This window comes from Poecile atricapillus, chromosome W (genome assembly GCF_030490865.1).
Source record: "Poecile atricapillus isolate bPoeAtr1 chromosome W, bPoeAtr1.hap1, whole genome shotgun sequence".
Lineage (NCBI taxonomy): Eukaryota > Metazoa > Chordata > Aves > Passeriformes > Paridae > Poecile > Poecile atricapillus.
The window spans coordinates 87297178-87310599 of record NC_081288.1 but is presented as its reverse complement, the minus strand read 5'-3'; positions in this window follow the sequence as shown (position 1 = coordinate 87310599).

Sequence of the window (13422 nt, the reverse complement as noted above, 5' to 3'; positions counted from 1 at the left end):
CCAACCTTGCTCCCACTCCCCTAACTCATTTCTGATTATGACCTGCAGGCCCTCTTCTAGAGCTCGAGTGGCCCAATGTTTTTGGGAGGGACTGTTTGTTTCATCTCCCCTAGGGAATTGGTTCAGTGCTAACAGTGCAGTTGCTAGCAAGCGCGCCTGGTCTGCCTGGGGAATGGAATTGTTAAAGCTTTCTGACTTTGCTAACACTTCTAGCTTGGCTTTCGAGGTCTGGTTTGCTCGCTCAACGATGGCTTGTCCTGTGTTATTGTACGGGATGCCTTGCACCAGAGTGATGCCCCATTTGGAGGCGAATTCCTGGCTCGGCTTTGAGATAAAATTTGCACCATTGTCCGTTTTGATTTGCTTGGGGATGCCGAGCCAAGCCATGGCTGTTAGCCAATGCTGGATAGTTGCTTTGGAGTTGGTTTTCAGGTGCTGCGTGGCTACAATCATTCCGCTGTACGTATCTACTGTTACTGCAAGCCATGATCGGGGTTTTAACAGCTGGCACAATGTAAAGTCTGTTTGCCATATCTCTGAGGCTTTTAGGCCTCTGGGGTTGATTCCACAGGACCACAGTGGTGCCTTTTGGCAGTGGGGGCAGGAAGCTACTACGTTTTGCATCAACAACTGAGATTTCACATCTCTTTGCTAGTGCTTTGGCTCCAATGTGCAGGGTTTCGTGTAGCTGATGAGCTTCTTGTAGGGTCCACAATCCTTTTGCAGCAGCATCTGCTTTGTCGTTGCCGACTTGGAAGAACCCTTTGATCGGATTGTGGCTGTTAACATGGATGACTGATATGGTACCTTTTTGAGAGGAGAGCGCTTCTTCTAGCATTAGAGCTGCAGTAGACGTTGATATGCCGGGTCCTGACATAGCCAGGCAAAGCTTGGCTGCAAACATTGAATCAGTTAAAATGTTAAGATGCTCTGTTTGGAACAGTCCACATGCCAGTACTACAGCTGCTACTTCCAGTTGCTGGACTGAGAGTGTATGATCAGTCGCTTTGACACAGTGCCACTCGTCCTCTGATTGCCACACTGCAGCCGCAGTGGAGGTTGTCGAGGATGCGTCTGTGAAGACTGTTGGTCCTGGCTGGGGCCGGTCCATGACCTTTTGTGGTAGGTCCATGTTGACAACAGCCAGCATCTGAGTCCAAGGGGGCTTTGCAGAATACTGAATCTCTCCGCCAAACCCAACCAAGGCTGTCGCCAGGTATTCCGACATCACTGTTGACTGTGTAGAGAGTTGCTTGCGGAAAGGCAGGAATATTCTGGCTAGCTCAATGCCAAGATGTTTCAGGGCAAGTTTTCTGCCTTTCATAATGAGGCTGCTGAGGTACTCAGCTCCTGGGGAAAATGCACATGTCTGTTTTCCCAGGACTATCCACTGTATTGGGTGAGCTTTTTCTGGGGGGCCTTGAGCCAGTGCTCCTACTCCCCCTCCCTTTGTGAAGTGCACATACAGATCGAGTGGTACCTGGGGCTTCCACCTGGCAAGGTAACTTAAAGATACCTGCTGTTCGATAAAGTCAAGAGAATTCATTGCTTCTGCTGTCAGGGCTTTGTGTTCCCATGGATTTTTCCCTCTCAGGAGATCATACAGGGGGGTCATCTTCTCAGGTGGGATTAGGATGATGTTGCGGAGCCATTGCAGGGATCCCACCAGCTGCTGCACGTCATGGAGTGTTTTGATGTCCCGACGGATCTTTATCTGGGGAGGGGATATGTAAGAGTCTGTGATCCCCACCCCCAAAAAGGTTACACACGGCCCCTTTTTTATTTTTGCACTCGTGATTTCAAAGCCATTTGTTTTTAGAGTCTCTGTGATTGTTGACACTAACTGGTCTACCTGACCTCCCGAGGGTGTGGCAATCAGGATGTCGTCCATGTACCGGATGATGGTCGCAGTCGAGTTGCTATGACGGATCGGTACCAGTGCTCGATCGACTGTGATTTGGCAGATTGTAGGTGAGTTGACCATCCCCTGAGGCAGCACTTTCCACTGAAAGCGTAGGTTGGGGCACTGGCTGTTTGGAAACACCACGGAGAAAGCAAACCGCTCCCTGTCTTCTTCATGTAAGGGTATAGAAAAGAAACAGTTGTCGTGGTTTTAAACTAGTAACAAAAAAATTACCTATTTCTTGTTGTGAGATATGGATTAAAATAAGAGCAAAACAGGATTAAAATTTAGAAGGAATAAAGACAGTTTATTAACAAACTACAAGAATAAGAATACCAGAATAAACTTTCAGAAGACTCTTTTACTTCTCACTACTTGACTATTTTTGTACACATAACAACATAGAGACAAAAACTTTAGAACTTTGGTGGTCAAAAACAGTCTTAATTTCTAGAGTCTTTTCATCAGTCTTTGTAGAGAAACAGAAGTCTCTTTCTGCTAATCTATAGAGTTTTTAGAGTTTACTCCTCCCATCTTCACTACTCCGAGGTGTGCATGGGTCAAATGAGTCCAGGGATGCTATTTTTAAGGATAAGTTATTCAAAGGTAGAAGTCTTCTTCATTTGTTTCTGTGAGCCTTCCTGGAAAACAGCCATCTCCTTGCCTCTCAAGGCTCTAAAATCTTCACTTTACTCGTAATTTCCAGCAACTCACAGTATCACAACCACTCTCTTTTTTCTTTAAAGTCCACACTTTGAATACTTTATTCCTCCCATACTCTAGTTATGAATTAAAGGAGTCTTTAAACTACTAGTGTCTATCTCTATAGCTGTAACAGAAAGACATTTCAGCAGCAAGCATCTTCTTTTTTCTCTCTTTCTTATTTAAACTTAACTCTTTTCTTCACTGTTTTTGGTGGTTTTATGATGTCTTACATGTTAATTGTCTCTTTTTCTCTGTCTTTTCTAAGAAAAAGGAGTAATCTGTTTGTTTATCTAGGTAGTAAAGGAATCAAAAGTTTTAAGAAAGCTGCAAAAGTTCATAGTGTCAGGTTTCAGTCCAGCAGCAGACCCTGAAAACTGAACTAAGCTGCTAGGCTCTGCTTCCCTCTCCTCCCTTCCTCCACCCCCCCTTTCCTCCCTCGCGGCCTTCATCGGCCGAGAGGGGGGGGGGGTGGAGGAGGTTATTACAGAGCCTGTTACCTTCTCAAAGCCGGAAACTAAAAGAGATTGAGAGAGCTCTGAGTGTACTTCTTAAGGGGGTGTTTACAAGTTGAATTCACTTTTTAATGGTCAGAACGGCTGTCAATTCTTGGAAATGACTGATAATTGGTCTGGAGGAAAAACTCCCATCAGCCACCAGTAGCTTCAACTTCCCCTCTCTTCAATCTGTCTTAAAGCTGAAGCTACCCCATGACAACAGTCTTTGATATCAAGAACAGCACAGGGTTGGCCCTCCAGCACCATAGAGTTCATAGGTAACAATGTTTGAACAGGTCCCATGGGTTGAATTTTCTTATTCACTTCACGTAAATCGTGGAGGAGGCGAAACCCTTCTCTGGATCCCTTAGGGATTACGAAAACAGGAGTATTCCATGGGCTAGTAGATGGCTCTATATGACCTTGTTGTAATTCGTGGTTAACTAACTCAAGAAGGGCATCTAATCGAGGCTTGGACAGGGGCCACTGCTCGACCCACACTGGGTCAGATGATTTCCAAGAAAGCTTGATTGGTGGCAGCGGGTACACAGCAGCGGCCCTTAGGGTAAATTTGTCACCCTGGCTTTTAGCAAGGCTAGGGCGTCTCTCCCCAGCAATGCTGGGATTCCTGTCATGACATACGGGAAGAGGGCAATAGTTTTTTCTGGCCCTTTTTCTGTGTGGAGTGTAATGGCTATTAGCTGTGCGCTTCTCTGAGCTCGTGAAGGCCCTCCAACCCCGCCCACCATGGGGGCATCCTCTAGTTTCCAGAGAGGAGGCCAATTTGTCTCCGGAATGACTGTGACATCTGCCCCAGTATCAATTAGAAAAAGAACACTGATGGACCCAGAGGGGATACTTTGATCACCTGAGGTGTCATAAAGGGTGCAGATCCCCCATACGACCGGTGGGTTGTCACACCTTATTGCCAGGGCCACCCTGGGGTCATGTCCCCCGAGTGTGATCCCTGCTGCCCCTGAGGCAGATAAGGCAGGGTTGGCTGAGTAACTGGCTGAGTTATGAAAGTGGTCGCCACTCAGGGGGGTAATGGATTTGGGAGCAGCTTGATTATTGCAGGATTGGCATAACTGGGCCGCCTCACATCCCAAGTGGGAGAGAACTGGATGCGGCCCTGCTGTCCTCTCCCCCTCCTGTTTCCCTGAGCCTTGGATCTGCATTCTCTGGCAAGATGCCCCTTTTTCCCACAAGCCCAGCATGGTTCTTTAAACCGGTTCTGCTGTGAGGTGGGTGCTGCTAGGGCCCTCTCCTGTTTTGCAATTTGCGGCAGCATGACCTGCCTGACCGCATTTGAAACACGCCATCACATTAGCAACTGCTGTGCAGACTGCAGTTTGAATTGGAACTGCCTGTTCCTCCCTTGCGACATGCTTAATCATGTCTGCGATATTTGCCCCTGCCGGTAGTGATCGGAGGATTTCCTTGGTTGTCGAATTGCATTGCTGACGCAAACAGTCTGCCATGACTGGGCCTTTTGCCTCTGGGGGCAGGGAAGAGGAGTCAACAGCTGCCTGAAGGCGGTCTACAAATTGTGTAAAGCTCTCACTTTCTTTCTGCTTTATGGTAGCCCACGGTGATGGCTTAGCAACAACTCTAGAGGCCGAGCGAATAGCTTCTCTGGCCGCACGAGTGGTTGTCATAACTTCATGGGCCTGCATACCCTGGGCTTGTGCCTGAGGTGTAGTCATGGCTGGGTCTGTGCCCATTAACCGTGGCAGGCTGGAACCATGTAGTGGATGGTCTGCCCCATTTATTTGGGCTAGGTATCTGGCACAGTTATCTTCCCATTCTTGCTTAAAAACAATCATCCCTGCCCCATCAAAAAACATTCTGCAAGTGTGTTTTATATCAAAAGGGAGCAGGTCGTCACCTCCAAAAAGACCATCGATAAGGGAGGTGGCCATAGCAGAATTAAGCCCTTTTTCTGAAATTTCTTTAACAATCATTTTAACTTCTTTAGGATTTATTGGTGAGTAAACCCTCTGCCCCCCCTCAGACACCCTGACTGGGAATACTAACGTGTCTGGAGGAACCCAGGTGACACATTCTGCTCTTATCTGACCCCAGTCTGTGAGAGGGGTATCCTCTCTCAGTTCTTTTTTAATGTGGGGGGGGATGTTCTTGTTTATCTTTATTGTTTCCTCTTCTGAGGACTCGGGCTCCGACCATTCGTCACTAGTATCTCTGTCGGAATCAGAGTTCGACTGGCTGGCTACTTACTGTTTCCCGTACCTTTTTGTTGGGCTCCGGCCCCACCTACCACCCCTGTGGGCGGGCTGTTCCCTCCCTCCTGGCTCTCCCCGCCCTTCGGTCCACCCTCCACTCCGCCTTTCACCCCACCTTCCACTCCGCCCTTCACTCCAGGCTCTGTTCTGTCCTCTGCTCCCCCCTCTTCCCCCTTTTACATTCCATTCTTTGTCTCTCTGTACCCATCCCCCGTGTCCTTCTCCACATTTCTTATCTCTTTCAACCTCCCAACTGTGTCCATCTCTCAAGGCCAGTCTTTGTTCTTTGTTAGAGATATTTTTTTCCTGCTCCGTAACTTTTTTCTCAGCGCCATCTTCAAGCCCCTGCGGGAGTGTTTTTCCTCTTATTTTCTCTGCCACACCTCTGGCTTCTTCTGTTAACTTTCTCCAAAAATCTCTTGCTTTCTGTTGTCCCTCTGGGAGCAGCTCAGGGTTTGGGGATTTAGGGGGCGTATCGTCCTCCTGTATCCCCTTCTGCTCAGCTGAGCTGCTCTCATCTGGAGGCTCTAAAGTTTGTGTTGTGGCACTGACTCCTAGTTTTGGGGTGACCAACAGACAGTTTTTTGCTGCCGTCCAGGTTTCTTGCTTTTGTCTAGCTTTTTTCAAGGCCTTGATGACCTTACCCCATGATTTAAAATGTTTCATATTACCAGAATCTACAGTTTCATTAGCCAGAGCTCTGGCACATTTCTCCCACACCTCAGGGTGGAGAATGTCTACTGGCTGCTCTATAACCCCAATATGTAAAAGCTGTGTAACAACAAGCGTAAAATCCTTAGATTTACAATCTACCCCCCACTGCTTATGCAATTCAGATACAACCTTTATCAACGATTGCATTTTCGTTCAGGATGCAGGAACGTCTCCCTTCACCAGAATCAGTCCAGCTGTCCTGGCCGCTGCTTCTGTATTTCAGGGAATCCTCGCTTTCTGGGTTTGAATCCCGCTTTTCCTCCCGGGTTTTCGGCACCATATGTGGTCTTTCAAGCAAGGCAGACACCCTGGTTCAGAAGCCAGCACGGTGGCCCCCCTTGGCCACACAGACCATTTACCGACAGCACCAATGTGATGGATGGCAAAAATGGCATTTATTACGGGAGAATTTAACATTTTATAACCTAGGGTCATTGTGTTACTCCCATCTGCTTTCGTCACAGCTAGGTGCTATTGGCTAATTGCAGGAGGCCTTACTATCCTAACGGAGAGGGGGGGTTACTAACTTTCCGTAACATCCCGATATCTTCCGAGCCGCCATGCCCTACTGCTACAAGTACCTTGCCTCCAAGGGAGGGCCAGGATCTCTGAATCAGCCGGTTTCCCGGCCCCCACAACAACATAGAGACAAACAAAAACCTGGTGGTTAAAACAGTCCCAACTTTGCTATAGTCTTTTCATCAGTCTTTGTAGTGAAAAAGAAGTTCTCTTCTGCCAATCTATGGAGGTTTTCACAAGAAAGCCATTTTTTCATGGCTTTCTATTTTTCTGATGCCAGCCTCCCAGAAAACTCTGTCATCGGTTCTCTCCTCCCATTTCACACCACTCTGAGGTGTGTTATGGGTCATAAGTCCAGGGGTGTCATTTTAAGGATGAGTTATTCAAAGGCAGTTCTCTTCATCTGTCTCTGTGAGCATCTCTAGAAACAGAAGTTTTCTCTTTGCCTCTTAATAGCCACAAATCTTCAACAACTATCACTTCTCTTTTTTTGTTCCAGCATCTTATAGGATCACAACTACTTCACCATTTGCTTAGATCCACACTTTGAAATACTCCATTCCCTCCAAAATACTCTTTCATGAATTAAAGGAGTTTTTTCAGAACACTATTGTCCATCTCCATAGCTTTAGCAAAAGAATATTTCAGCTTGTTAGTGCATCTCCTTATTTCTCTCCCCCATCTGAAGCTTAATTCCTTTCTTCACTGTTTTTGATAGTTTATGTTGTCTCTTTACCTGTTGATCACTATTTCTTGCCCTCTTCCTGGAAAATGGATTAAATCTGCAAATCTCATCTGGGTAGTAAAAAGGGTTAAAATCTTGCTCAAGCCACAGGTGTTCATGGTGCCAGGTTTCAGCTCAGTGGCGCTCAGAGCTGGGGACCCCCCTGGGAAAAGCTTCAGCCATTCTGAAGGCTTCCCGGGAGACTGCAGCAGAGCCCGGCCCGGCCTGGGCCCGGGGGAAGCCCTGCAGGCCCCATCTCCTGCCCGGGGACTGCAGCAGGCCCAGCCCAGCCCCCACCCGGGCCACATGGCCCAGGCAGGGGATGGGAGCTAGCTGGAGTTCTGCTACCTTTCAAAGCCGGAAACCAAAAAGAGCAAGAAATTCCTGGGCTTAGGTCTTAAGGTGGCATTCACAGGTTGATCTCACTTTTCAATGGTCACAACTACTGTCAATTCTCAGAAATGGCCAGTTATTGTCCAGGAGGAAAACTCCCATCAGCCTCCAGCAGCCTAAACTTCCTTAGGTGTTTCTCTTTGTTTCTTAAATGCTAATCCATCATGATTCACACTACACTTTTACAAGTGAGGCGGTATTATGTTAACAATGTCCCACACTTTTCTACGAAACCCAAAGTTCACTGCTTTCACACGTGGGATAAAAGCTGATCACTGTTAACTGCAGTCTTGATGCAGTTCACATTTGTGTGCTCACTTCTCTGCTCTTGGGGTCGTTCACTTGTTTCTGCAGCCAATAAGGTTTCACATTCTTCGCTGGAAGCCACTTTGGCCCCGAACCTGTAGAGACACAAGCATACCCTTTGCCCCAGGTTATTAATTGAAACAGACCTTCAATCTGTCCTGTTTCTGGATTCTTAATCAACACTAAAGGATTTTCCCTTAACTTTGCCTGAGTGCTGTTGGAGAAGTGTCTAATGATTGGCAGAGCGGGCTCTGCAAAGGAATTGTTTAGGAAATTCAAAACATATAAAGTTTTGTTCAAACGCATTTGAGGCGTAGCCTCTGCCTCCCCCCTTTTCTGTTTATCCAAAAGGGATTTTAAAGTATGATGTGTCCTCTCTATAATGGCCTGACCCGTAGGAGAATGAAGAATGCCAAAGGTATGACAAACACCCCATTTCATTAAGAATGAGGCAAGCCTTTGTGCTATGTAGGCAGGTCTGTTATCTGCTTTTATTTCTTGAGGTACACCTAATGATGCAAATGCTTGCAAGAAATGCTGGCATGCATGTTTTGCAGTTTCCCCTGTGTGCAGGGAGGCAAAGATTGCACCTGAAAAAGTGTCCACTGACACATGAATATTCTTGAATTTCCTGAAAGGCAGATATTTTGTGATATCTGTTTGCCATATTTGCAGGCTTTGCAATCCTCTTGGATTGACCGCACCTGTAGATACAGGAGGTTTCACAAGCTGACAATCAGGACAAGCATTTATAATTGCTTTTGCTTGATCTTTAGAAATGCGAAACATTCTTACAAGTGCTTGTGCATTTTGGTGAAAAAATACTTGACTCAGCTTTGCTTGTTCAAAAATATTTGGCAAAGAGTTTGCAATAGTCATTGTTAATTTATCTGCATTTGCATTTCCTTCTGTCAAGAATCTTGGGAGTGAGGTGTGTGCCCTGATATGTGAAATAAAGTATTTGTCTTTTCTATGCTCTATGGCCTGTTGCATACACAGGAGATAACGATACAAATCATCGTTGTCAACTTTCTTTAAAAGTGACCCTTCGATTCTCCTGACTATATTAGCTACATAAGCTGAATTGGTTATTAAATTAAAAGGTTCTTGAAACCATTGAAATGCTCTGACCACCGCTGCTAATTCTACAATCTGTGGGGAACCCTTTACTATTTGAATATCTGAATCTCATATTTGTGTTTTTGGGTTCCGCCATGTGATCACTGACTTATGTGTTTTTCCTGAACCATCAGTGAACAATGTTATTGCATTCAATGGCACTTCACTTAGTTTTGGCTTCTCTTTGAAGCTTAATTTCGATTGCAATAACTTATGCCTTGGGTAGTGAATTGAGCAGGTTCCCGAATAGTCTAACAATGCAATTTGCAATGACTCTGATTTTTGCATTGCCCAATCAAAATGCTCCCTCTTCAAAGGCAGATAAATGGTGACGAAATCCTTGCCTGTCATTGTTAACAACCTTGTTCTTGCCCTGATTATGATCTGCACTAACATCTCTAGTGTTGTGAAGATAGTCTTTGGAGACCTGTAAGGCAAAAAAACCCATTCAATTATTAATAATGAATCTTTCTTTGACTCATCCCATTGACACATGAGACCATACAATTGCATATTCTCTCCTAATACTGCAAGAAAAAATGGTTGCAATATTGCACAATGATGTGCCTGTCTCTGCTGAAGGGCTTCTGTGACCTTTTCAAGGGCCCTTTGAGCCTCAGGTGTAAGAGTTCTAGGAGATTTAATGTTACTTTCTCCTCTTAGTAGATCAAAAAGGCAGTGCAAGCTCATCATTAGTGATTCGTAAAACTGGCCTTATCCAATTGATCTCTCCCAAGAGTCTTTGCAAGTCTTGCAGGTTGTGGACCCGTGTCCTCACTAGTATTTTTTGTGGTTTAATCATCTGCTCTGTGATCAACCATCCCAGGTATTTCCATGGCGAGGTTTGTTGAATTCTCGATGTGGAAATTTCCAATCCTGCATTATGAACTTCTGCAATCACACTGTCACGAGCTTCTTGCATCTCTTTGTGTGTTGATGCTGCAATAAGTAGATAATCCATATAGTGGATGATCATCATCTGTGGGTGTTTCTTTTGGGACGGAGACAAGGCTCATGCCACATGCCATTGGCAAATTGTAGGTGAATTTTTCAGTCCTTGAGGAAGGACTGTCCAATGGTACCTTTGTAAAGGCTCTTGTTTGTTGATACTTGGGACAGAGAATGCAAATCGTGGAGCATCTTTTGGATGAAGTGGAATATTGAAGAAACAATCTTTTAGATCAATGATCACAAGCGGCCAATCTCTTGGGATCATTGAGAGGTTGGGCAATCCAAGCTGGAGTGGTCCCATCTCTTCAATGACATCATTGATCTTCCTGAGATCACGAAGTAACCTCCATGAATTGGATGTTTTCTTGTGGATGACAAACACTGGAGAATTCCAGGGACTATTTGTTGGCTTGATGTGATTTTTCTGCAACTGTTCCTTCACCAATATTTTGAGAGCACTCAACTTCTTTTGTGTCAGGGGCCACTGATCCACCCAGATGGGTGTGTCTGTTTTCCAAGTCAATCTCAAGGTGTTGAGTGCTGCAGTGACCCCCATCAAAAATCCACTTCTATTTTTGTACCCCATTGTGACAGAATGTCTTTTCCCCAAACCGTGATGGGTTTGTGTACAACAAATGGATGAATGATTGCGGTCTTCTTTTCGGGCCTTGAAACTACAATTGCATGTTCACTCTGCATACATAATGTACTCCCTCCAACTCCTGAAAGAGAATTCAGAGGTAACACTACACTCCATTCTCTGGGCCAAAGGACATGAGAGATCACTGTGACATCCGCACCTGTGTCTAACATGCCTGTAATTGTGATTGTCATGTCACCACGTGTTAAATCACAGGTGAGTTGAGGTCGATCACGACCTATTTGCTTTATCCAGAAAACATGGACATCCGTGTCTTCATTGCTAGATAGAGTTTGTACACTGGCTACTGGGGTAGTTTGCTGTATCGCGTTTGATGGCAAGGCAATGGCTTTGGCTATAGGAGTATTCTTTGGAACGATCAGCGGAGGGTGCAAGGGTTGAGCTAAAACCGTCAGCTCTTCGTTATGATTTGCTGAGATGACTGATGGATAAACAATGAGTCCTAAAGTACTGCTTCTGTCCTTGCCTATAATCAAAAACTCTTGCCTCTTCCATGACGTCCCGGTGACTCCCGTGGGAATCACTGCATGACTTTCATTCATGAAGTAGATTAACTTGGAAGCTGCCAATTCGCATTGTGCCCCTGGTGGCAGCAGCTCTGGATCACTTGGGAAGTTGCAGATGGTCCTGCGGATGGAATCTGATTGAGATTCCCTGCACACTGTGTTCCTTGAGGGATTTGGGACTGCTGAGTTGCCACCATCACTTGCGGCGTAGCGCGTTGGCATTCCGCGCTCTTCTGCCCGTTTCCCAGAAGGGGTAGAGGTTTTCCATCCACATTCGTCTTGGAATAATATTGACTTGCATAATGCTTTCCTTTTCTACATCTTGGGCAAAGACCTGGTGTTTTCACATTTCCTAAAGTCTCTGGACAAGTTTTTCTGATGTGCCCATGTTTCCCACATTTAAAACATGGCTTCTTAGACAATTCTGTGGCCATGACTTCTGAAGAATTGCTTTGCTGAGAAGTTATGTTGAGCGCTGCAAGAGTTTTTGTGAATCTCTCATTATGCGCCTCAAGGATGTGTTGAGGCATGCCTACTTTGCTGCAAGCTTCCACCATCTGAGGTAGAGTTGGTTCTGGGCCCAGCAAGGCACTGATGATACACTTGCACTCTTTATTGGCATTTGCAAAAGTGAGACTTCAGATGAGGAGTGGTTTTGCAGCCTCATCACTGCATTGACTCTCCACTGCTTGCATGAGGCGATCAACAAATGAAGTGTAAGGCTCAGAATTGCCTTGTCTCACTTCTGTATAAATGCCATCTGTAGTTCCAACTGGCTGAATCTGTAGAATTGCCTTTCATGCCGCTTCTTTAATATCTGCAATCACTTGCCGAGGCAGATCTACAGCCTGATCTTCAGGTTTATCATGAGGATCATCCCCTGCTAGATGTGCCAATGTGAGGGCTGCATTTGGGGCCCCAGCATAAGTATTTAACAATTGCATGAGAGCTCTGTGCCACTTTACATCCCATAGCATGTACTGTGAATCTGTTAGGATTGTAGAAGCAGTGTATTTGCAGTCATAAGGCACCAAGTCATAATTGTTGAATGTGCCTCTCAACAATTGCTTGAAGTATGAGGAATTTAATCCATTGTCTTTTATAGCTTGCATCAAGTCTTTAATGACATCATGAGTCAAAGGTTCTCATCTGGGATTTGCATTTTGCCTGCCATATCTCACTGGCAGTGCCATGACTTCTGTTTCAGCCATGTCAAAACTCCTTTCTTTGAATATTTCTTTTTTAATGTCTGCCTATTTAGTTGAAATGGGTTCATGTCTTGTTGTATGCCTTGGAAAGCAAGATACCGATGCTTTGCTTGAATCTTCTTTTGGTCTGGAAACTGTCATTTATCTCCTTGAGCGGATCTCCCTCTTCTCTATAGGGTAAGGAAGCAGTCACTTGCTGTCTTGTATTAAATGATGTTAAGGGTGTTGTATAAGATTTCACCACAGGCAGTGCTCCAATAGGAGGCTGAACTTCCTGTTGATCATGAAGTGGTGCTGGTAGAGGAGCATATGCATTATTTGCAAAGGTTGGATTGCTATTTGAAGCTATAAGAAAGTCCCTCAAACAAGCCTTCGACTGAAGAAAAAAATTCCAGAAGAGTTCTTTTGGAACTGTAGGCATTGGAGCTGAAAGAGATGAGGAGTTGGCCGGCTGCTTTATGGATGAAGGGCTAAACCAGGCGCTTTGAGCAGCTGTACCAGATGCTGTGACTTGAGAAGACAAAGGTGTCTTCATAGGAACACCTTGACCAGCTGAGACTTCTTTAATATCGTCAGCATTTGTACCTTTAAATGAGAAGCTCAAATTATCTGTTTGTGAGCTTTTTCTTTCTTGTTCCTTGATTTCTGCCTTTTGGCTATTTTGTTGAAACCATTCCAAAGATGCTGGACTTTGTATTGATGTATCCCGTAACCCCGGGTCCATGTCTGTGGGAGGATTTGCAGGCTGAAAGAACTGTGCATTAGCACAGCTATAGTCTAAAGCCTTTTGGCTTTGTATGGTATTCGGCGAAGCCATCTGCTGTGGTATAGTTGTTGTTTTTTCAAGCTGTTGTTGCTCTGCTACAACTGTATTGCAAAGCGAATTCAACTTTAAAACTGTCGCCGTTGCTTGCTGGCATTGCAATTCAGCCACTGCTGCTGCTTCCTTTAGCATCAGTTGCCATGGTGACAGGGC